This window comes from Lycium barbarum, chromosome 3 (genome assembly GCF_019175385.1).
Source record: "Lycium barbarum isolate Lr01 chromosome 3, ASM1917538v2, whole genome shotgun sequence".
NCBI lineage: Eukaryota > Viridiplantae > Streptophyta > Magnoliopsida > Solanales > Solanaceae > Lycium > Lycium barbarum.
The window spans coordinates 4,749,376-4,756,475 of NC_083339.1; the positions used below are offsets into that span (position 1 = coordinate 4,749,376).

Genomic DNA, 7,100 nt, shown 5'->3' on the forward strand with positions numbered 1-7,100 from the left:
ATCATTGAAAAGAAAGAGGAGCAAATGATCAATAATCATTATAAGGAGGCAATGTGCTCTTGAAGAGCCTACGACATAACACTTTATGAAACCTTATGAGAGGTTAGGTACCTAAAAATAATGGAAGTGATGAGATCTCAATAAGTTATGTCCTATTGCAAACTGATACAAGATAATATATCGTCGACGATATCTTTGGTACAATATAGCGCAATATTGGAAAAGATTGTGAGGATCTAAATTCTACGTCTATTAAAGCATGCTAATGTAGAAATTATTATCAAGTAATGACGCATCTTGGTAAGCGTAAAGCTTATTGGACTTGCTGTCCAGACACCAGAAGATGTCACATATTTAAATAGAAATAGATGTTGTCACAGCCTATATGAATTACTTGACAAAATTATATGAAAATTCCTAAAGAATTTTAAATGCCTAAAGCATATACAAGTTGTAGAAATTTGTTCATTATTCTTATATGAATAAAATCAAGCAAGGTGAATGTGATTTAATCACCTTAATGAATGTTTAATGACTAAGGGTCTATTTATTCCTACGTATTTGTGAAAATCAAAATCTGTCATATTGTTTGTGCAAGTTGATGACTTGAGAATTATTGAAACTCTTGAAGAGTTTTCGAAAGAAATATATTATCTGTTGAAAGAAGTTGAAATGAGAAACTTGTATGATTTTTTTGTCCTGAAGTGCCATATCTTTATGCAATTGATGTATTTATATATTTTGCTATGACTATGAGGGATTATGGTCATATGATTTTGTTTTACATGATAGTCAAATCATATAAAGGTAACATCTGTTTATAAAGCAAGTCAGAAATGTACTTAGAGTAATTTCAATAATATTATATACTAATGCAACTTTATCCAAAGACTGAAGATGCAGCAGCATACATAGCCCAACTAAAGAGCAGATTCATAAAAGCTCAAGTCATGTTTCATCAAAGTTGTTCTTCACACACTAGCTCCAGAAGAATGGTGATATCAACATGCAAGAGATTTGTTCGAGCAATAATATGACTGATTTATTCATCAAGTCTCTAGCAACTGCAACTTTCGACAAGATGATACATAAGATTGAGATATGAAGATTCAAGTTTTTGGATTGAAGTTCTCATCAGGGGGAGTTAATACGCGTTGTACTCTTTTTCCCTTTCAAGGTTTTTTCCCCACTGGGTTTTTCCTTATAAGGTTTTTAATGAGGCAACCAAATAGCGTATTATTAGAAATGTGTACTCTTTTTCCTTCACTAGATTTTTTCCCACTGGGTTTTTCTAGTAAGGTTTTAACGAGGCACGTTATCTATCAAATAGACATCCAAGGGGGAGTGTTATAAATATTATTTATTATTATGGATGTCTATCTTTAGGAGAAATATTAGGGTTAGTGACTTTGGGATCAAGTCACTTTTCCCCTATAAATATAGAGGTTCTCCTTCATTGTAAATCAATCCCTAACAAGAGAAATAAGAATTCTCCTCTCTTCTCTCTTTCTCTACAAATATTCTTGTTCTTTGCTTAATTATTTTATAACACTAGTATTATTTTACTTGAACAGCTCCTCCAAAGCAATAATCATTAGTATTAAAAAATAGGGATAATACTATTTTTGATCCCTAAATATCGATAAATTTAGCTTTTAGTCCTTATGATGTATGACTCAACATATTTGACCTTCAGTTTATTAAAATGTGTATTTCTGGTCTCTTAATGCAAAAAAAATATGTTAGATTTGCCTATTTGTAGAACCATGTTATCATCAAATATGGGATAATAGTAAAAAATTTAACGTAGTACATGAGTAGTTAAGTTGTTGTACAACTGACAGTTACAGTAAATTGTGGATATATACAACATACAAGCAAAGGGATCAAATGTGCACAATTCAATAAATTGAAGGGTAAATATGCTTAATCAAATATCATAGAGACTAGCCAACAACCGAGTGAGCAAATATGCTATTAATCCAAAAATTTAAAATCCTTTATAAATATGTTTCTAGTTTAGGCCAAACTCCAAACTAAAATCCACATAATTTGTCACACAAAAATAGCCTTTGCTAAAGCTATGTCAATGCCAGGGATGAAAAGAGAAATAGCAAATTTTATTCTCCATTTGCTCACTAGCAGATGGTTCATGGCATTTTCTTCTTTAAAGATACTATCTATGTCTGGTGCAACTTTCATATTTGGCCTTTAGTCAGGGGACATAACATCCTCATTAGGCTATGATCAAACAACAGTAAACTTGATTAGCTTTTTCAAGGATTTGGGTAGCAATTTAGCCATAATTACTAGTCTAATTATGGAAATTATGCCCCCTTGGGCAGTTTTGGCCACTGGCGCAGTCTTGATTTTTTTTTGGCTATTTCATGATATGGCTGGCTGTAATGGGGCGAATTTCGAAACCCATGTCTGGCAAATGTGTTTGTACATCTTCACTGGTTCACTTTCTCAGTCATTTGCAAATACTGGAGCAATTGTCACTTGTGTCAAGAACTTCCCTGCTAGTCGAGGCATCGTGTTAGGCCTACTAAAGGGTGCGGTTGGCCTAAGTGGTGGGATCATGACACAATTTTACCTTTCCCTTTATGGAGACAACAAGGGCGAGTCTTTGATTTTGCTGGTTGCTTGGCTCCCGTCCTTGTCTCGTGCATATTCCTCCCATCGATTCGGATTATGAAGGCCATTACATAAGAAAATGATGTCAAAATGTTCTATAATTTCCTTTTTGTTTCACTTGGACTTGCTAGCTTTCTCTTGATTATGATCATCATCCAAAAAAAATTCACCTTTAACAAGGTTGAATATGCTTTAAGTGGTGCTGTTGTTCTAGTTCTGACTTTCTCACCACTGATTTTAGTCATTAGAGAAGAACTTAACATTTGGAATAGCAAAAAAGGACTAGTCCCTAATGATATTTCACAATTGAAAGTGTCGATTGAGACAGAAAATCCTCCTTCATCGACAACAAATTGGAGTTCGTGCTTTAAAAGCGCGTTTAATTCACCAAAGCGAGGTGAAGATCACACAATCTTGCAAGCACTCTTCAACATTGACATGTTGATTCTATTTGTAGCTATAACATTTGGGGTGGGAGGGACATTGACATCGGTCGATAACTTAGGCCAAATCGGGAAGGCCTTAGGCTATCCTGACTCAAGCATCAGTACATTCGTGTCATTAATAAGCATATGGAATTACCTCGGAAGAGTAGCCTCGGGAGTTTTCTCGAAAATCTTGTTAAACAAGTACAATTTCCCACGCCCCTTGATGCTCACTTTCGTACTCCTACTTTCATGCATTGGCCATCTTCTCATTGCATTTGGTGTTCGGAATTCACTCTACGTGTCCTCTGTTCTCATGTGGTTCTGTCTTGGAGCTCAATGGCCATTGATTTTGTCGAGATAATTTCGGAGTTATTTGAACTTAAGCACTATGCGACATTGTCCAATTTTGGTTATGTGTCTACTCCTATAGGTGGATATATACTCAATGTGAGAGTGGCTGGTCATTTATACGATAAAGACGCATTGAAACAATTAGCAACTAAGGGAATATTCACAAGAAAAGATGGAGTTGACTTGAATTCTATAGGAGTTGTGTGTTATAAACAGACCTTTTTAATAATTACAGGTGCTACATTTGCAGGAGCCATTGTTTCATTGATTTTGGTGTTGAGAACAAGAAATTTTTATGCAAGTGATATATACAAGAAATTTAAAGAAGAGAGTCAAGTAGTACCAAGCGCCATTACTACTTGAAGGGAAAATGATTGAACACCATGGTGTAGTGTCATCGCGCAAAGGCTAACTCAAGATTTTAAATCAGTAGGTGCAGAGTACCAGTTCACCCATTATTATTTTGTAATAAGTGCTGTCATTTTAACATATAAATGTATATTGTTTAAGAAGTTATTGAACTATACATGTTGAGTTTAAGTCGATGATAGTATGTATAGTCGAACTCACTATGGGCATATTACATTGGACATTGACATGAATGGGCATGCTTGAGTGAAAGAAGAAGAAAGCTTCTTCACTTTCAGCACAGAGCAGGAAAAAACTTCACAAGATGCGTTTTGACAATAAGCTATCTTTATTTACTGTTGAGAAAATACCAATACGATAGTTAAGAAAATTAATTAGTATAAAATAGGGAAAAAGTGCAAATGACCCGTTCGCAATTTCAATAGAGGAAATTGCACGGTTGACCTTCAAATGGGACGGTCCTTAATTTTTGGCCTTCAAATGAGCTGGTCTTTAGTTTTATCCCTTAGCAATCGAACTTATGCCCGAGGCATAAGTTCTTTAAGGACTTGGAATATAACTTGGGAGATATTATGATACAAAAATATAAATTAATGTCCTACGAAAAAGTTGTTTGTCACGAGGGACAAAGATTAAAGACCAGCCCAAAATAGGAGCATGAGTGCCAATGACCCATTTCAGAAGGCCCAAACAATGACTTTATCGTATTAAACTATGGGATTTTTCTAGAACTAAAGTCCATAAATCTTGATGGAGTTGGCGCTCTGGAGTCATTTCTTTGCGCGAATTGTCCTTCAAACACACTGATCTTTAATTTTTGTCCCCACTACTTATTTAATGGAAATATCCAGACATGCTTCGCAAGGCATCATTTCTGTAAGATTTTTATCTTCGGGAACTAACCTTTTGCTTCGCTCGGCATAAATTTTGTGCAAATTAAGTTATGTGGCATAAGTCTTGTAATATTTTTCATATTATGTTGAGTGTTGAAATTTTTGCCTTGTCCGACAAAATTTGTGGGGATGTTATGATACATATGCCGAAGTTAAACGTAAACTACGCAGTGCGAAATTTAAAGTTATGCCGTTTTTTAATTATGTTGAGTGTTGAAAAGTTTGCTTTTCCGGCAAAATTTGGGTGTATGTTATATATATATATATATATCGAAGTTAAACGTAAATTATGCCTTGCAAAATTTAAATTATCCCGCTCCAAAAATATTGAAGGACAAAAATGAAGGACCACTTATTTGAGGGACAAAAATTAAAGACCGACGCGAAATAGGGACATTTGTGCGAATGACCCACCAGAGTTCCCTTACGAGGAGCCCACTAGGCCTCATTAACTATTTGCAGGATTGTCCTTGCTGGGGGTGGTCTTTAATTTTTGTCCCTCAAATTGGTGGTCTTTAACTTTTGCCCTTAAGGCCTAAATTCTGCCTGGATTGCATTGGCAGAATTTGCTGCCTTGCATTTTTTTTTTTACTGAGCTGGAGTTCGAACCCACAACCTTGGGGTATTAGGCGAAGGCCAAAACTTAAAGACCACCAATTTGAAGGCCAAAAATTAAAGACCACCCCAAATGAAGCACGATCCACGCAAAAAAGATATCAAAGTAGTTAGGATCATTAAGCTTTTGGCTACTTCACAATGGAAAATATCCTACTACGGGATATTTGATTTAGCCTCTGTTTGGATGGTTGTTTCACGTGGTTCATTAATGTACAGTATGGTATGATACAGTATGATGTTGTATTGTATTGTACTGTATTAATGAACACAATGTTTGGATAGACTGTATCGTTTGTTGTGGTTTAATAACATTTGTATTGTTTGTTTTGACTGTATGGTACTGTATAATAACTTGTAAGTTTACTAAAATACCCATAATTCTTAATTAGAAATTAGTTTATATATATTAATAAAACTCAGGTAAAGAACAAAACAAGAACTTTAAAAAATAAGTAGGTAGTGAGTGGGAGTGGTGGAGGGGTGGGTGGTGTGAGGTGGGTGGTTGTGGGATGAAGGTGGGGGTGGGCGGTGCTGAGGGGTAGTGGGTGGCGGTGGTGGAGGAGTAGGTGGTTGGGGGATGAGGGTGGGGATAGTGGGTGGTAGGTGGGGGTGAGTGGTTGTGGGGTGGGGTTAGGGGGTGGTGAGGGGTAGTGGGTGGTGGTTGGGGTGGTGGGGGTGGGTGGCAGAGGAGTGGGGTAGTTAGGAGTGGGGGTGGGGTGGATGGTGGAGGGTGGGGCGGGGGTGAGTGGTAGGGTGGGGTGGATGGTGGAGGGTGGGGCGGGGGTGAGTGGTAGCGTGGTGTGGGGTGGATGGTGGAGGGTGGGGTATAATGGAGAAATGAAATATGTAACCACGGAAAAACCACCAAATCCGTGGTTACAAAAATTAGGACTTTTCATGGTTATATAACCATGAGATGAACCACGGGTTTACAACATCATACAACATAATTTTTAGAACAATGAAAACAAACATAGTTTCATAGAGAACCATACATTAATGAACCACGAGAAACCACCATCCAAACAGGGGGTTAGCAACATTTGACTTAGGAACCATGTACAAAATTGTCATCCAATCACGATTAAAAAGAAAACAATAGTTAAACTAATTGTATGGGTTAATTAAATCACTCCTTTAGACGGAAAAAGGTAGTTGCACTCGATGTTCAAATCAAAACTATAAAAGATAAGTATCTTTTGTATATATACTTTTATCATTTAACTGAATCACTTCAATTTATTCGTAATCATGATCACTCAACGGGGTTTGATAAAAATATGGAGTGTATGCAAATTTACTCACATCAAGACTCAGCAAAGATATCTTCCCATTCGATTGCAAAGAGAAGTAAACTACAACTTATTGATGATTTACAATAGTTTACACCACCATATCAACTTTGTTACATTCGACGATAAAATAAAATCAGGAACCTATATATAATTTACAAGACCACGTACACATTAAATACAATTTAGTTGTCTGTCTTGCTTTGTGCCTCTTTCCTCACTATAACGGTCTTCCTATTTATAGCAAAGTCTGTTGCTATAAAGAAAAAGTAGAAAGAACACTATAGTTTTCATGGTTTTCTTGAGTCCCAATCGTGCTTCATGAAATTAATGTAATTGGTGCTTTAAGGGTGCAAGTGCAACTCGTTTCTAGTTATATTTATAGAAAGGAAGATTCATGTACGCTGACAGCGTAACGAATATCTACACTATCAGTATATAAATGATGTCTTATTTTTCAGGGTTTTTTTTGAATTGTTTATCCGGTGTCCACTACTTACTTTGAGATCAGA

General features: G+C 36.1%; 1 pseudogene; it reads left to right on the forward strand.

The window, feature by feature from the left end:
- The first annotated feature begins 2,083 nt into the window (after positions 1-2,083).
- Positions 2,084-3,779, forward strand: LOC132629780 (uncharacterized; annotated as a pseudogene).
- The last annotated feature ends 3,321 nt before the right edge of the window (positions 3,780-7,100 follow it).